Source organism: Anser anser, assembly GCF_964211835.1.
Source record: "Anser anser genome assembly, chromosome: 8".
Lineage (NCBI taxonomy): Eukaryota > Metazoa > Chordata > Aves > Anseriformes > Anatidae > Anser > Anser anser.
The window spans coordinates 16,629,089-16,647,359 of NC_139728.1; the positions used below are offsets into that span (position 1 = coordinate 16,629,089).

General features: G+C 41.8%; 1 protein-coding gene across 5 annotated transcripts in view; it reads left to right on the forward strand.

Annotated features, from left to right (window-relative positions):
* LOC310903636 (uncharacterized protein) overlaps positions 1-18,271 on the forward strand; it is a 503,466-nt gene that overhangs the window by 418,974 nt on the left and 66,221 nt on the right. For all 5 annotated transcript variants that reach the window (XR_014587628.1, XR_014587629.1, XR_014587630.1 and 2 more), the window contains one exon: positions 8,725-8,936. The gene's annotated coding sequence lies outside the window, so the exon portion shown is untranslated. The remainder of the gene's footprint in view (positions 1-8,724; positions 8,937-18,271) is intronic.

The window sequence follows — 18,271 nt, forward strand, 5'->3', positions numbered from 1 at the left end:
TCCACCTTTATGGCCTCATTCACTTCAGCAAAGGTGGGCAGGTGTGACCAGTCGCTGAACATGCCTCATACCCCTTCTACCAGAGCAAATAGTTGCTATTGGGAAAAAAGGTCAGAAACATTATAAACAAACGCTGAAATACGATGAAGATTGGATGCAACACTTCTACTATTACTGTTACAGGAAGTGCTAAAAAAAAAAAAACAACTGGATAACATAAGGAGTCTGTGAGCCTGTTGTCCGTCAGAATTTATTGGGGACTTGATGCAAAAGTAGACAAATGAGGTTGTTAAGTGACCCCTTAACTGGAGGCCATAAGAGTTTGTGCAGCCGTGTGTCATGCCTGCCTCTAAAAAGCAATGTGAAATGCTCTAAACTAAAAACTCCTTGTGCCTGGCTTTCAGAGCAGCAGTCCTGTGGCTGTTAAGAAAAAATATGTGCCTGCTGGGACTGATAATAGCTGATCATCATCACCTATCCCATTGCAATACTTCTCAGTACATTTTATTTTTTCAGCAAACAGAGAATGTATATTTTGCTTTTGCATGGGGCTAGATTACCAGAAATACTATGCCTACATAATAGTGTGGCAGTTCTTTTACTGCTACCATATATGTCTGCTAACACACGTTCAATGACAAATATCTGTATCTCTATAAAGAAAAATACAAATATTGAATGAATTAATTCACTTGCTTTTCCTTACATGTTAAATGTATCATTCAATACAACTACGTCTTGCTAAGACCAGTAATAGTGACAGAGATGCTCAGTAATTATCTTTAGACATGAAAAATGATGAGGAAAGTGTTTTCAGCACACAATGTGAACCTGAATATTGTCTCGGGAATGAGAGTGGGTTTGTATGTGTGCCCCGAGGCCCAGGGAGCCCCAGGTCAAAATTAACTTAAACATGGGACCTTGTGTTCATCTTCAGAATCCTAAACATGTTTCTTCCCTGCCTCTGGTCTTAAGCAGAAGTCATTCTCATATACCAGTCTGTTATTTCATGAACTTTGCAATGGACGAGGCCCACAGAGGGTAGAGTGGCTATTCCCAAACCACTTTGTAAACCCGAACTAAATTTAAGCTCTCTCATGTTTCATGTCAGGGGAAGTGACTTTGGGTTTCCAAGTTGTAAACAGAAGAAAAAATTAACCCGCTGGGTCTGATTCTTCACACCAGGCATTCCCTGATGAAGTTATATCATCAGAATATCGGTATAAAAGCAAGGAGAAGCAGGCTCTCTGGATCTTGCAGTATTTGCAAAGAAGTAAAACGTGACTTCCTAGTAAATATCTAACTGTGATTTTCATTCTGATTAAGAGCGATCTTTCCAAATATTCAGGCAGGACTGATGGTTCATGTCTTACCCTGTGTTTTGATTTTCTTTTTAAGCCACCATTCCAGGCATTAATGTGTTAATTGTCAGGGTTGTATAAATTTTAGTAAAGCCATATTATTTTTGCATGGCAACTATTAAAAATATTTTTCCTCTTAATTTCACAAGGGATGCTGAGACTTTCGGAGTTTTTCCCTCTTGCAGAAGGGAATAATTTAGATTTTCTTCCATCCCTGTCAGAAGTTGAACAGACGAACAAAACAGATTCTTCAGAGACAATTTTACACAGAGTTACATCCATCCAATTCAATTATAAATTAAATTGACTAACGAACCATAGCTCATTATGGGAATCAATTACTCAGAACTGTCTTTGGACCAAAAATGTGGAAAATAAAAAATAATGGTCATACTTCAATATACCAGATTGTCAGTGTTTGAAAGCTCTGTTTTTCTCTAGCTTGGCGTAGACCATCGCCAAAAAGAAATGATAATCATTTGTTTTACTGCTTGTAGAGATGTTCCCGTTTTATGAAGACTAGTTAATTCTTGAGTTTGATCTCTTCGGGACCAGCACCTCGGGCCTTTTTGAGATGACAGGCCAACCCTGGAGTAATGTCATCACATGGGAATCTTTCAGATCAACTTATGCAAATGTGTTATTAAAGGAAGCCACATTTTAGCCTCTGGTGCAACCCAAACAATAGTAGTGGAAAATGCTATGAGGTAGTATTGGAGGCATTTTCTTAATAAAATCATTCTTGTGACATAGTAGTAGTTGGCACACCCCTCTGGAGTGTTCTTAGCTGAAATACACAGTAAAAGTAAATGTAATCAAGGTAGAGAAACAAACCTGTGAGTTTAAGACTGGTGTGAAATGGTGATGAAAGGTTATTTGAAGCCCCTCAATAAAGCCGTCAGTACAGAGGAACTGAGGGGTACGGCATGGCTGTGCAGTATAGCTGGTGGTAAGGTTTGGATACAGAACGCGGGCAGTGCAGAGGGCAGTGCACACAGCTGCAGCGCGTGGGTCGCCTGGGACAGCTCGGACACCCGCCTGCAGCATCAGCAGGAGAGCAGAGCTGCTCGGAAGCTTCGCCCACTCTCCTTCGGCCACAGCTTCCCGTGGAGATAAGCAAAACAAGTGAATGCTTTCAGCTGACATGTCAAAGCCCCAGTCCCTGAAATCTCTAGCAGCTAAGCATTTTCCTGATATAACTCAATATATATAATTCAGCATAATTAAAACAAAGTTTTTCACTTGAGTTGAGCTATTGCAGGGGTATGCAAATGAGTTAATCCTAATCTGCTCGAAGTACATTTCATTGCTCGGTAGTTTCCAAACCACCTCTCCCTGGCTCCATGTCCTCTGAAACTCTCTGGCACCTTCGCCTGCCCTCCTGGTGTGCCGGCGGGACGAGGGTCTGCCCGGTTCTGGGGCTGGCTGTGCTCTCACAGAAGCAGCCTTCATGCAAGGGTGCAGGGGCAGTGCAGAGTTCCTCCCACCTTACCCTCATCTTGCTTCGGACAGAACAGCTCGAAAGGAAGCTGAGCTGGGAAGCACAACAGGCAGGTTAACAGCCTGTGCCTTCCTGCCCACCACTGCTGCTTGCAGTCCATCACGACTTTTAAAGCATATTTCTAATATGCGTCAAATTTTGAATGTTAATGAGTGGCAGAAATCTTTTGCATTAGGGACGTGCTCAGTAGAATACCAGCGCTATCAGATGGCCAAGACTTTTCCCCCTGGTAATTCCTCTTCCCCGTCACACCCGTACAGCGCTGATAGGCAGAGAGTCTTCAGCTGCGAGGTTGAAATGAGACGGGCATCGCAGCCCAGCGGCTCCTGGCAAACCCTTCCGCCGCTTTAATTTCAACCAATTAGCAGAGCCAACCTCCCTTAGCGGATGGCAGAGCCTGTTGAAAGGCACCGCGTTCAGGGGCTGGACGCGTGGGCCCACATTGGGGGTGCCCGGCGAGGGGCTGCCCTCAGCCGCCGCTGTGGCGACGTGGGCCCGGCCCACCTGTGGTGGCCGCGGGGCTGGGCGGCCATGGCCCGCGAGGCCTCGCGGCGGCCCCGGGGATCCGGCGCTAATTAGAATTAGTTGTCCCGCCGCAGTCCGGCTCCTGACACAAATTGCATTCTGCAGCTTTTCGTTCCACTCGAGTTCACAGACAAAATAGCCCGTGCCGTGTTTGAAATGAAGCAAGGCAATATGAAAGGGTTTTATGTAATTGGTTAATATACTTTAACATTCTAACTAATATCTTCGGTGTTGGTTTCTCGAACAGAACGTGTTTGCTTTCTTCTTCTTTTGCTTAATAATTATTTATGATCGCACCATGGGTAATTTTAATACGAGCTTGTTCAGGTGTCATTAAATCATTGTCGGGCTTGACTGCATGTGTAAGGAAACAAGTGACCTTTAAAGATGATAGTTTGGAGCGGAAGCCGTGGTAATGGGGAGCTGCAGAAGCGCACACGGCGGTGGCAAGAAGAAAGAGACCTTTCACACTTATCAGGAGAATAACTTTATTGAATCATAAGACCAATAAAGAGAAATTGTTTTTAAAAAAGCAGAAAGGGCAAGTGAGGGAGGTAAAGCAAATGTGTTACAGTCTGTTGATGAAAACAGGGAGAAAGATTGACGGCAGAAGTTGGGATTTTTCCCTCGTAAGCCGGTGGAAATGAGCGATCCCGTGCTCCACAGCGGCTGGCCGTGTAGGAGCAGTGCAGCGGCCCCACAGCAGCACCGCGGGGATGGTAACGGGCCTCCCGCTGAGCACAGGGGCTGCACGGGACTGGAACTGTGACTGGCGTGGAGGGGATGACTGACCATCCTCATGGGCCTCACAAAAAGCTGCAAAACCTGCCCCAGAGAAGCGAGTGTCCTGAGCAGCCCCATAACACTAGGGTGTTGCTGGATGGTCACTCGGCTGCTCGCCACCGCTGCCCCCAGCATGGCAGGACTGATGGGTCGGGCTGTGGGCAGCCTGTGGGCTCCCAGCGCCAGAGCAGGACACACAGGGTGGCAAATGGTATGTCTGCCATGAATGTCTGTTTCTGGAGTAACGTGGCTGCCTGGAACGAGTGCACCCTGTCCCAACTCACACCTGCAGCTTAAGAGGAAGATGGCGAGTGCGAGGTTTCTAAGTCTTGCTGGCAGCAGAGTCCTGGTGAGAGAATTTCACTTGTGCCAAAAAATAGTTATCTTGATACTGGTGGTGCAGAAATGCCGAATTGTAGAAATGCACAGAAATGCTTTTGAAATGGTGGGATGGAATAATGGAATGAGGACTACCGTCAGCCTGTTGATTATCTCAAATATTTTACTTAATATGTTTAAAAACTAAACTAAATTAAAGCTTGCAAAGGACTATCCCAAGTACCGGTGATGACCTTAACCCAAGTAAATAATCAATAACCAATGTTACATAAATATATTAAAGTAGTGCTTTTTTCAATTGCTAGCTGCTGGCTTGGTCTTGATCCAATTAACATCAATGGTAAACTGCTGCACGTAAAGAAAATAGAGTAACTAAGTAATAGGCCCTTCCCTCTGTCTCTATTCATGATATATCTCTGAAATCATCACTTTCTGCAAATGTATTCATTATTTGAATTTCATTTCCTATCTAGTATTTATTGACATTACATTCCACATCCTGTTAATGCATCTAGATTAATTTACTAAGCTGTTGCTTAGTAATGGTGGTGGTATTTTGTCAACCCCATGTATTCAAAAATCATGATTCAGAGACCATAACATTCTAAAACTAGGCTAAATCACGAGGTTTGTATTAACTACATTTTGGCTCCTTTTATCTCTTTAGTGTTTGTATACAGCATGTGTACATGCAGTATACCTAGAATACACAGTGTGTACATTCAGTCATTTTTTCAAACTTTCTTCTGTAATTAGGGCTAAAAATACCATTTTTTTAACAACAACCGAAATTTTTATCTTGTCGTGTGACTCTGGAAGCTCACCAAATATCACAGGCCACATCAGTATTTCAGTAAAATCAAGCTCCCTGGTCCCTTTGTGATTAGTCGTGTGTCACATGCTCTGGTCTTTTTATTTCTCACTCTCAAATCAAGCAAATACACCCAGTGTAAATAGCCCCACAGGTGAACAATGAAGTCATTTCCATGTGACTTTGTGTTTGAACTCCACCTCTTATAGACACATGCTGCAGAAATCCATCCCTGGGATGGCACATTAATGAACTTTTTATTTCTTTTTTGAAGATCTGCTGCACTGTAATTTTAAACCAGGAAGAGAAGCTGGCTTTTAAGCCAGAATGTCTTTCTCTGTTTACTAATCCTTGTCCCACGGATATTATTCTATTGTCAATGAGTAAAAATAGATATGGTATTTGGAATTTTATGCCACTTCAGCCTGCCACCCCTTTGTAATCTCTCGTCAAGGAGATTAGACTGGGGTAGATGTCTGTGTACTGAGTAAATTACTTTTGCTACAAGCAAACTAGGAGGTTAACCAAATGCTCAGTATTGGCACCAACTGCTGACCATGTTAGTCATTACCACTTAGGAAACACAGTGTGTGTTCTACTATCACAGCAGAGGTGCCAACTCAGTTAACTCCATCGCTGCCGTTCTACAAAGGGGATGTATCAGCTCACACACTTCTGTGGTCCAGCTTTTCTCGCCTATTCTGTCATTTCAAACTATGATACCGGTACCTCTAGAGTCAGCAGTAACTCAGAAGTTTATATACAGACAAGAAAGAAAGAATTCAACTCAGGAGCAACCAGACCATGCATGTGCAACTCACAGGGGCAGCCACTGAGTGTAGTAGGGTCTCATGTGGTTCGATCACTTTCTTGCCTACTCCTTCCTTTTCCTAGTGGGAGATGAAACCCATGGAAAATACAGACCAGTCTTAATGCAAACAATTCTCCTGTTGGTGCCGCAAGTCCCTTTTTTCTGTTGAGTAAGCCTTGCCCCAGCAAGAGAACCTCGGTTTTGCTTTGACAATGCACTGCATTAAAAGCTCCGTCAGTCCTCCCCAGAGGTTGAGCTCTGCTGGGCAGAGAGGAGGAATTGCAGTGCTGAAGCAGCTGGCTCAAAAAGTATTTTAGTTAAGAATAGAAGTTGCTAAATGAAGCACAGAGCAGATGGTCTGATTCCAGCTTTAAAAGCATATGAAGAGCTCCCACTTGAATTTCTGCATTTTCAAATATTTCTGGCCACAACCACATCTCATTTCCAAGTCACCTATAGAGGTTATGGTAGAACTAAAACCAGTACTGAGTCCTGGAGCCCCACCAAGATGCCATGCTGCCACTGTGTATTCTCCACTTCCTCATGACACCATAAAGAGATAAAGGGGATGATTTTCAATGGGCAAAACACATTGCAGAATTTCATGGGTCACATTCAGTCCGTATGTCCCCCTTGGCCAACTCTGGATTAGTGACTATTATAAACCAGTCTAGGTTTCTCTTCTTTTTCACATCTCGTTACATCATGTAGGTGACCAAAGAATCTTGCATAGGAGAGGAAAATTAGAAGGAAAAGGAGTTTTTGTATTTGGTCAGGTGTGATGCCTGTTAGCTCCAGTATAGTTAATCTTCTGTGTGTGACCTTTCTAGCTTGGTTTTCAAACAGATAGCCATTTTTTTTCTGTAAAGCTGTCTGTTGCAAAACATGCTGCTAAAAAGAGAATAAAATCATTTGTCAAAATTGTATGAATTTGTAATTCATAATCGGCAACAGCAATTTAAGGAAATAGTTTTCTGCTACTGACACTGCTGTCAAAATAAATGTGGTGAGGATAATTATAGTAATTAACAAAATAGTTAATTACACTTTGTCATAAGGTAAGGTTTAGTTTGATTTCTGATTAGGAGTAGATCAATACCAAATGTTTCACTGTACATATCTGATTATTACTGTAGGGCTAGACCAAAAGTCATATATCAGTTTTCGAAATCATGCAGAGCAATGGGAAAATATTACCTCAACAGCCAGATGCTCTGCAGTTCCCATCCCTGAATGTGAATCTTCAACCACATCTCTCTGAAGTCTCCGATCATATTCTGCCCTGCAGGACCTGGCATCCTGCTGGGTCTGGGATACTTTTGATGAGGACAAGCATGCTAAAAAGCACAAACATCCCCATTGGAAAGCAACAAAGCTGGGCAGTTCTGGCGTGTGTAATACAGGAAGAAAAGTCCCTGTATGGATGGGTGACTAAAAATGAGGCTCAGATAACCGTAAAGTGATAGGATATCTACTACACTTTTGTAAGTGGTCATGAGAGTCCAGAGTTCTTTAAGAATACCTATCCCAGAGGAATGTGTGTATGTGGTTTTCTGCTCAGGCCTCCGTAACGTATGCTTAACCTAAAAATAAGGTTCCAGCACTGGGAAAGTGTCCCAGGAGAAATCTGCACATGCAAAGAAATTTGTTACCAATTTCTGTACCGTCACTCAGAAATCCAGCTCTAAATCTAGGCAATTGGTCTACTTTCCTATCTTTTGCAGGCCAAAAAGGCTAAAAGTAGAGATGAAAGGAAAATGTGGTGATTGTATTAGGTGACAAGAAGTTGATCTAATCTATTGCTTTGCAAACCACCTCCACCCTCTTCTATCAGCCTGTCCTCTTCACTCCACGGTTCCCGACGCAAAGAAGCAGTTAGTCTTTCTCCTTGATATTATCAATGATCATAAAGAACCAGATCTAGCAAATCATGTAATCTTTTGTATGAGAATCAACTCTCATAGCCTAGTAATTCTGTCTGTCCTATGTCTCGGTAGAAAATAGATTGGGGAAATACAATTTCTCAAGGGCAAAATACAGACTTCTGAAAGCACCTCAGTGACTCTGGGGTTTGAATTCCATTGAAAACTGAAGATATTTATGCTCCTAATACCCTTCCGTTTGGAACTTTAAATTTCTAAGTCATATGAGTACTTTTGAAAATGGATACTGCCATAAGCCCAATTCTACTGATGCATCACATACAGACTCTTTACCTGATTAAAAATTGGTTCCAGTAAATTGAATTTGAAATGTGTCATTTTTATGTTTGCTGACATTCTTGCGTCCATTAATGGTTGTATGTCATTGGCATTTGGGGAACTGCTAGGAAATAGCCTGTAAATCGCTCTGGGCAGCTAGGGAAGAGTGTTGACCCTCACTATTACTTGCTCCACCCAGCTCAGGGTGGCTGATCTAGGCCTTGTGCCGTGCTGGGTGTGTGAGTTAGCAGACAGGCTATGGCATGATGAACCTCAGGCATGCATGCTAGCTGAGGTATGCGGTACAGTACAGTAGTTGAAGGATTTGCTACAGTTTTGATGAAAAAGGAGTCATGATTTTCCTTTATTTATTCCTCTCGTCCCCTCTTTAGACATCCAGCACCCTTCATCAAAGCACAGTGCTCTCAAGAGGCCGTGGTGTAACCTACGTGGAGCAGGGTGTTCCCTCCCACCCACAGATGTGCCCTCCTGCCGCCTCCCCTGCACGGGTGCTGCAGCTCATGTGGCTGCACAGCTGAGACAGACACAGCCACCGATCCTGCTGGAAACCAACCCAGCCCAGCGAAAATTTGTCTCCAGCCAGGTCAGTTCCCCCATTGAGCCAAAGCATGATGACACAAGCACATGGTGACCAAGCATCATTGGGGCAGGGAGGAGGGGACATACAGCCAGGACCTTGGGGGAGTAGAGCTTAAGCTGATTGTCTACTACCAGCCAAGCTGCATTCTCCTTTAGCACCTAAAGGGCTTGTAAGACATTTTCATATCTTCTCAAACTTGAAACTTGAACTTTTGGGAAAACCTACTGTCCTCAGAACAAAAGTTTTTGCTAATTTAATGCAGACTAAGCATATAGATAAAGAAACAGTATGGGTGGAAACAGATAGTGGGGATAACAAGAACAAAAATGTGTTTACATAGGCAAGATGTATATGTGCCTGGATAGTTCCGAGTCAATTAAAATGCTTTCTTTTGAAATAAGTAACAGGAGCATTGAATTCGGTGAGAAGTTCGACATTGACTTCAGTTAGAGATGGATCTGAGCAATTGATCCCATGGAACAATAGGAGTAGTCAAAGGCTTTTTTTATGCAGTTCCACAGCCATAGAGTTTGCCACATAATCCAGGAACTCCTATAAAATAGCAGGAAAAAGAGGCTTTCATTTTCATAAAGTAAAATTCAGTTTGTGATCTGCCTGATGTGCACAAATAGACTTCCAAACCAAAAAATCCTTCTGAATAAGTAAACAACATACAAGAACAATACACCCTTGTGGAGCATTAATCCTGAAGTCTAACAACGGCAATGTGGAGCCACTCAGTGGGGACTATATTTTGTCAGCATGCTTTTAGCCTTCGTTATCAGAGATTTTCAGATGCGGATATCAGGATGGAAAGCTGAAGGGTGACAGATGCTTGCTGCCAGAGTTTGCTGGCTTACAGATCACCTCTGTTGTTCCTGACAACAGGGAGGGAAGTTGTGTCCATTCTCCACTCCAAAATTCTCAACCACTTCTGAAACTGCACTGGGTTTCTAAAATTCAGTATTTTGCCACCAAGATCTCCAAACTCCCTGGCTTGCCCGGCAGTTTCTACAGTGTAGATATGGTATGTCAAAAAAAAAAATAATAGTGTAACAAATTTCTAGCTAGGGATGGGATGTGGTTATCCTGAAGCAATGAGTCCCACAAAGCAGGAACTCTGCTCCTGTCTTTAGGCCCAGCTGGCTGCAGACCATAGGAGGCCTTAGTTACAGCACTGTGATGCTATTGCAGCTTGAAGCAGCACTCAAATGGTAAACAGAGAACAAGGAGAACTTCCTTTCCCCTTCTGTCCTCTCCCCAGATGTACGGTGTTAGGTTACTTAATTAATTTTAACAAGGGAATGACATTCCCACTCCATTTGTGCCTTGTCTTGAAAGGATGCAATGTACAAATACCAGTTTCAGCACATGATCCCCACCAAAAAGAATGTTGGGCAGATCCTGCCAAGATCAGTAGCAAAATCCCACTGGCTTCAGAAAGAATTGGGATCCATCTTTGGAAAGAAATAGCACAGTTCTGGAGAACTCTAATTAATCCATGAGGTACTCAGTGTCTGCAAAGTTGTTCTTAGAGACTCAGAACTGGGCACCTTTGCTTGGAAGTGCTATTTATATCTTTGTATGCTTCTGCATGCAATAAAAGCCAGTGTAAAAACATATAATTAGAGCGGCTTCTAATTGGAATGGCAGGAATTAGGAGAGAAGGATAGCAGACGGAGTAAACACACTAGGACAAAAGCAAAGTGCCGTGTTGTACATGACAGAAAGGATGCTACTGCTGGAGTAAACTCTTATGCTGAAGTGGCTACTTAAAACTGATGGCCAAACAAAGGACAGTTAAGGTAGGTAAATGAAAGGAGACCTTGCAATCTACAACATACCAAAATAAAAAATCCTATGCAAACTGTACTGCCTTTCCGGGAGGGTGAGGGGGCTGATAAGTTTATTTACACTTTTAAAAAGCACTGCCAATCCCAATTTATCAGTTACTGTCTTGTGACAATTTATTCATTGTTCGCCGTTAGAAGCTAGAAGTTACATAGGAAGCATGATTGGTGATAGCTTCTCTATTTCAATATGGTATAATAGAGATAACACAGTGCCCAAAAGCTCTACAGCCGCCTTTTTGTCTGCTTTGTCTCTTTTCATTACTCTATCAGAATCTTCATTTAATATAATCCAAAAAAGCAAGGTAATTGCTTCACTTATCAGTTATCATCACACTCGCATACTTATCATGTCAAAATTATTTATGTGGATGGCCAGGTTGATCTTGCTGCATTTAGAAGCTTAAAATTTGAATAACAGTTCTGCCAGTTAGGTTATCAAAATTGCAGCATAAGCAATGAATTTCTTCTTTCTGGATCTTGGAAGGAGAATAGGGAGCATCTCATTGCAGGACTAGTTTACCCGTGGCTGAACACTGCTCCAAGGAGACTTGCAGCAATTCTGCAGCCTGGCACTCGGAGTGCTGGGGACAGGCTTTATTTGCTAGATGAACAGTAAATAAAGATGGCATGATATAAATAGAGACAATAGAGAGAGGTGTAAAGGGGCATTGTCAAGGTTGTCATAGGTCCCAAATTAAAATGATAATTTACAGACTTGTGCAGTTCTTTCTTGGATTGTGTCCTCTTTTGAAACAGATGTTTCATAGCCCTTTTTCTATACCGTTTTTATTTCTTTATGATTTTGGTAGATGGTAACTCACCTGTTTGAAAGCCCCAGAGGCTGAAATAAAACAAAGCATGCAAGTTCAGAAAGTCATTTTAACAACTTTTTTTAATATAAAAGAAATTTCCTTCAGCCAAGCTCTTGGACACCTTGACAAAGGGTAATAGAGAAAAGCCTATCACAAACAGATACAAATAATATAAAAAGGAATGTGCAAACATTTTTTCCAACACAGGTGGTGAATTCATGGCATTGCTGTCCATCCATCATGTTATTTGGACAGCCAGGAACCTCTTCATGATAGCTCCTCACAAGCACATTGCAGACCAGTGAACAGTCTGACACGAATGACTTCTGTGAAAGTTCATTACTGATGGTGCACAATTTGTTATTCACCATTTGTCATTCTCGTAATAATAACTATCCCAAAGGTTTTGGCTTTTCAGTGAGTGAGCAGAATCAATCCCAAGTGACTGACTCACCCTCCGGAGACTGCAAAATGGCCCATCACAAGACATTCAAATGGGCGAGGTCCCGAGCCATCCCTAACACACAAAGTAGTATCTGTGAAAATCTGTTTACATCTATATGAAAGAGAGAGGAGGAGGAATTTAACATTAGAGAAATCAGTCTCAGTTTATAAATCCCTTGCATACAGTGAAAGGCTAAGTTCAATGAGTTTTTAATTATGTTTTCTAACCTGTGTGTTCCCACACAGTCTTACGTAGCAGCAATTGTGGCAGGTCGTGCTACTAGCAATGGCCAAGTTTGGCACTGAGCATTGGTGAGGAAAGGGAAGGGCAAACACCTTTTATCTCTGCACCAATTCTTGCACCACTTTGAACTGGTCTGGATGCTGGTTTGGGTATTTGTATTCTAGACAACCTACTTGTCATATTCCTTAGCTTTTACGAAACTGGTTGGATCTATCGAGACTGTCAGTGTCCCAGCGTGTGAACAAGCTTGAGTCACAGACAGAAAAGACAAATACAGCTCTTCAGTGGCTATTGCTGTGATTTTTGGCTGGTTATGAAACAATTCTCTATCACAGCTCTGTTTGGCAATAATTACTACAGCCTTTGAGACTTAGTAAATCTTGGGTAAAAGTCACAGCAGAGAAAAGGGCAGAGTTTGAAATCCAAATAGTAATTTCTCAATAGGCTGCAATGCCAAAATTGTGTTGGCTAAACACAGATCCTGTGCCCAGCTCAGCACTCCAGATCCTTTTAGGGCTTGCTTTTCAGGACTGCAATGATGTTCTGACCCAGTTATTCCGTGTTTTTGGACTTCTGTGCATTTTATTTACCATACACCTTAACAGCAGGCTTCACATTCAACACTCATCTCATGCAATGATCACTCATTCAATTAGTGGCAAACAGCAGAGAGTAATGTTTGTGATTTTTTTCCAGTCTCTGTTCCCTAGGGGGGTCTAAAATATATTTTATAAGTGTATCCAGGCAGTCATTATCCAGATCATGTTATGGGTTTTGTAACTTCACAATGTATTTGATTGAAACATCATAACTCTTTCCAGGACAAAGGCTTGTAACATTACAGATGCAGGGAACAGAGAGGTCAGCGGTTGACAGCTGGTGGTTGGAGACACACAATCACAATATTCCCCAAGTTATTACAAAAATATTTAACTGAACAATGATGGAAGAAAGTCAAAAACCTAGTAAACATTAAAAGTAAACATAATTGTTGCAAATTTAATGAAATACTCTGCTGTCTTTGATGTGATGGCTGATCTGTAAGTCTTTCAATTTCTTTGCTTTAATATCAGCATTTCCTCAGTCTAAACCTTTTTGAGACAGTAGCATTTTATCTCAATTATTGCTTTTTCTCCATCAGTCTTTAAATATAATCTCATTTGCCTTTATGGATACTGTAACCCTTCTGAACAGCTTTTAACCTTTTTAAAAATCGCCTTGACCTGAGGATGCCCAAAGTTTTTTCTTCTTCCTCCTCTGAATTTTTTTAATGCAATATCGAATAATAGAAATTGGACAGATGAGTGATTTCCTGTCTGGAGACCTGCAAACAGAGCTTAGGATGCTGGAATATAATTTTTGTTTTAATAATAATAAATAATAATAATAATAATAATAATAATAATAATAATACCTCTTTCTAGTTTTCTGATAGCAAAGAACCTTCAGCTTTGACCTCCATTTCAGTGGCAGTATTGTAGCCTCTGCCACCACAATATTAGCTTTATCTTTTCAAAGGAAAAAAAAAAGCTTTCTTTGTACAGTGGCACATTAGCTTCAAAGAGCACTTACCTCAAGAGTCCAGCTCATCCTTCTGTTAGATTTAAGAAATACTCAGCTTAAGATTGTCTGTTTCAATCATGGATAATGTAGATAACTTTGTGTCTAAATGTTACAAAGCAAGCTTTATGTCTGCTTTGTCTTTTTCCCCCACCCTTTCAGTTTTATTTTCTCACTTAGTATCTAACGAAGATGCAGACTAATGGAAGAATGATGCATGAGTGCAACTAACCCTCCTGGAAGTTGATTGTAAATGTTAAAGTTGCTATTCACTACCATTTCGTAGCTATGTGTATCTTAGATGGCAGAGTGTGTGTGAGGGGGGGAAACCTCCAACAGTATGACACCTACAGAGTCGGTGGTGTGCTCCTTGCATTGCGAATGTGCCTGGGAAAGCGCGGTGCTGTACTCACTGGGTATAGCCATGGTCCCTACATCCACCTGCCCCATGTCAGCTGGCATTTCCTTTGCTTGCTTACATGTGAGAAAGGTATAAACACTCTCTAAACCAGCTGGCAGCATGCAAACCAAGCAGTAATACCCTGGAAGGCTTTTCCCCACTGAAGCTTGCCGTCTATACTGCCACTCTGTGATAAGTGTGCCAGCTCAAACGGCACAAGGGTTTTCTGGTACTTGCCTTGTTTCCCTTGAGCACCCATTCCAGAAAGCATCCTCTCGTCTTCCCTTCTACATACATAGTTTGAGCATCAGCATCCTGAAAGTTGCTTTCCACAGTGATTACAATTACCTATCCCAAGCAGCGATGCTTAAAATTGAACTGTGGTTCATGAGAGCAATAGGCTCTACCTGTGAGCACCCTAATGTGTTAAACAACCATGCCAGGTAGCATTACATGTATCTAGCAGCAGCCACTTTAAAAGACCATCTGCCAAAGGAGCTTGGTTTCCTATTTTAAGTTCTCATACTTGTAGTTTTAAGGGAAAACAGTGAGTTTAAAAAGTTGATGATTAGATTCAACTACATCTCCCCAGACCCCGGCAGTAGCATTATCGCTCAAAATGGGGCATGTTTAATAGAAACTAGGGAAAGACAAGCTGCAGTGATCTTGCCCCGGATGAACACACGCAGACACATGTGTATAGCTGAGGATTTACTTGGAAATATCTTTATGCTGTTTGTGAATTATTTCACTTGAATTATGATTGCCCTGAATGATATATATTTGGAGAGTGTAACATTGCAAAAGTAAACTTTAACAAAAAGGGATATTTATTCTTCAGATTTAAAATTAATTTCCTGTATTCCTCTGTTTTTTTATCCTATCTAAGCTGTAGCCTTATGAGAAGAAAAATGAGAAACTATTTCTTTACTGAGACTGGTATCAGATGAAATATAAATGTAATGGTTTCTGTAAATGTTAACCCACTGCAACACTCTATCCCAGAACTAAAGATTTGCAGACTGTTTTAGGTTAAGTTACTGCTCCTCTCCATGTTAGGTAATCCGATGTCATTTAAGTAAAATAAATTGGAACTACTCAAGGAATAAAAAGAGGTGAAAGTGCAGAATCTGGTTTGGATAAAAGTTTAATTCTTCAGTTCCAAGTGACATAGCCCTTACAGGAAGCAGAGCAAACTCAGACAGGAGTGGCCAAGTAATGAAGATGGATGCATCTTGTTATCAGCAAGCCATTTACTAGGGCTTGATGTAACCTTAAACATTGCAGATAGCTCAATGGCACTTGCCACTAAGCCTCTAATTAATGAATAGCAGGCCCTAAATTAACAATGTGCATTTACAGATGAATTCTGGGCACTCATTAAACGATGTTCAAATATCAAGCAGTAACTGTTAGGTTTATTCCTTCTGGATTACTGTATACAGTGTTTGTTTGCTGGGAGTTTCCACAGGAGGTTTTGTGTGCTCAACTGCTGTGAGCCCAGGTGCACTTCAGGAAAGGGTATAGTTCACTGAGGAGGGCAAGACGGAGTAGCTGTAAAGAATCCATTGTAACACCTGTGCAGCAATTTAAGGAGGATTAGGGTGAGCCTCTATTCAGCCCTAACTGCACTGGGAAAAGGGGCCTGAGTGCCTGAAGCTGTTCTCAGACCTCCATTTTGTATCGCCCTCCTTTGCAATATCCACACTGGGGCCTTCAAAGATGGCCTGGAGGAGTCCCCAGGAGGGTCCAGCGATGCACGGGCATGTCTAGTACATGCCTAGTTCCTCCACAGCTCGCGTCTGTGTGAGAGGATTGGGGTGGAAGTAGTCTGCACCCAGTGTCCCAGTTCCTTGGTCAAGGAGACAGAGACATAAGGAGCTCAGGACGAAAGCTCCACTGTGGCACGTATGTGGTAATCAAAGGTATTCTAGAGCAATACGAGTACTAGCTATTTAGATGGTCCTACTGTGCACGTTGTGCTTTAGGAGAAACAGCAGTGCAGCTGTAAGAAATGTAGCAGAGCATGTTACCACATCTTCTGAAATATATCTGTATCATATCAGAAGAAGTTTAAATTGCCTACTGTGCTGAAATACAATGCAAGCTAGAGAGAAGGAATTTTTCAGAAGTATTGGTGTAAACTGGGATTGAGGTCAAACAGACAAAGCTGATTTAGGCAAAGTCAGAATTTAATCCAAGGTCCCTGAAAAATTAGACAGTCTGTTCTCTGTAAATGGGAACATAACTATGATTTTCTGGGAACAGATCCTCTCATACTAGTAACTTCAGTATTCAGCAACGTGAGGTTTTCAGTGTTATGAATGTTCCTGTTAATGTGCCATCCAGTTATTGCCACGTGATAAGTTCAGTGAGAGACTCGCTTTAAAAAAGGAGGGCTAGAGAAGAAATGATGCTTTTCTTAAAAGTATCCTACACAGCATCCTATCCCAGAACTGTTCTCCATGTCGGAAAAGTTTTAAAGTAATACCGGTCTGCTGTGATGTAAAATTATGAATTTGATTGGCATTCCTGCAGCATTACATACAGAAGAGAAACATCCATTCTGAGCAGAGCTTGCTTTCAACTGCGCCTGCAAACATTTGGGGTTTGTGCACAGGCTGTGTAAGCAGGATCCCATGCACATTCCACATAATCCAGTGCCATGCATGCAGTTCCATTTATGGGCAAAATGAAACACATCTCTTCTTTCTATGGATCGTTCCCATCAAAGCCTTTTCAAAGTTTAATGTGGACAAATTTAGGAAAGGGGCACTCCCATGGCTTTGTGCAAGCAGTTCAACACCAGTGTTTTGCAGATTTAAAATTTTAAAAAAGCAAACAAACTTCTATTGAAAAAAAAAAAAGAACATTGTGTACAAAAAGTGTTGGTGCTGGGACTTGTCACCTTGATTTTCCTTTGTGATTAGCTGATAGAAGAAGGGAAAAGCAGCTGTCTCATGCACCTTTCCCAGCTTCTTTACGCAGTATGGTCTAAATTTGTACTAGCCTGTACATGTGTCAGGTGATGCTGTAACAGTATCTGAGAGTTGTTTTCTTTTATCTTTGTACAAAAAGCTTTATTTGAATGAGAAAACAATATAACCTCTCATGAAGAGAAAGCTCTTCCTCCCTCTCATTTGTCACTTCCTTATAGAATTATCTCTGAAGCCTTCTCTGGCATCTTTTCTTTCTCTCTGCAACTATTTTGAAAAAGAAATCCATAACGCAGCAACAAGTATTCATAGTTACCAGCAGATAAAGTGACAGCAACTAAAGGAGCTTTTCTGTCCTGTGAAATGCCACTGGAATGCAGTGGAATTCATTTAATAGGGTGGCTGTTTTGGGGATCCTTACTGCTTATTAATAACAGTACAAGCATCTTGCGGTCTTTATGTAAAAATGTGTAAAATCACAACAAAAATGTTATTAGATGTTCCTTAGAGTTCTGAAAAATTCATCCTTCTTACTTCTCCCATGTGTGCACCACAATGTTAGTTGGCAGGATTCAAGCCATAGTTCTGTGTTTCTAGAACTGTCCTTACGCCCCTTTTCCAGTCACATGAGCCAAGAACTGCAGCAAGGTTTGTAGAGGCACACATTAATTCAGTTTAGTCCTGCAAGCTACATTCCTTTCAGAACATGTTTTAACCTGACATCATGTTCTTCCTCAAACTTCTCACAAATAAAGATGTGATTCATATAAACTTCCACTCTCCCCAGTCTCTGCCAACTCTTCATTTACTTTTGGCAGACTTCATGGGCACTTCTGTTCCTAGACAGGAACGACAAAGTGAGCACCCTCCGTACCCTGTAGCGCACTCTGCATGGCAGTGTTTGGGGGCTGCAGACCACTGCACACCCCACTTCTGAGCAGAATGGGTGCCTCAGACACCATGGCCCACATTGGTTTATGAATGGCAATTGTTCTACCCAGTACTGGGGTACAGAGGGCTCCCCACGTTGGCACAGGTCCTTGTGGACTGGGTATTTTCTGACAGAGAGCCCCCATGCTGCCCACTAGC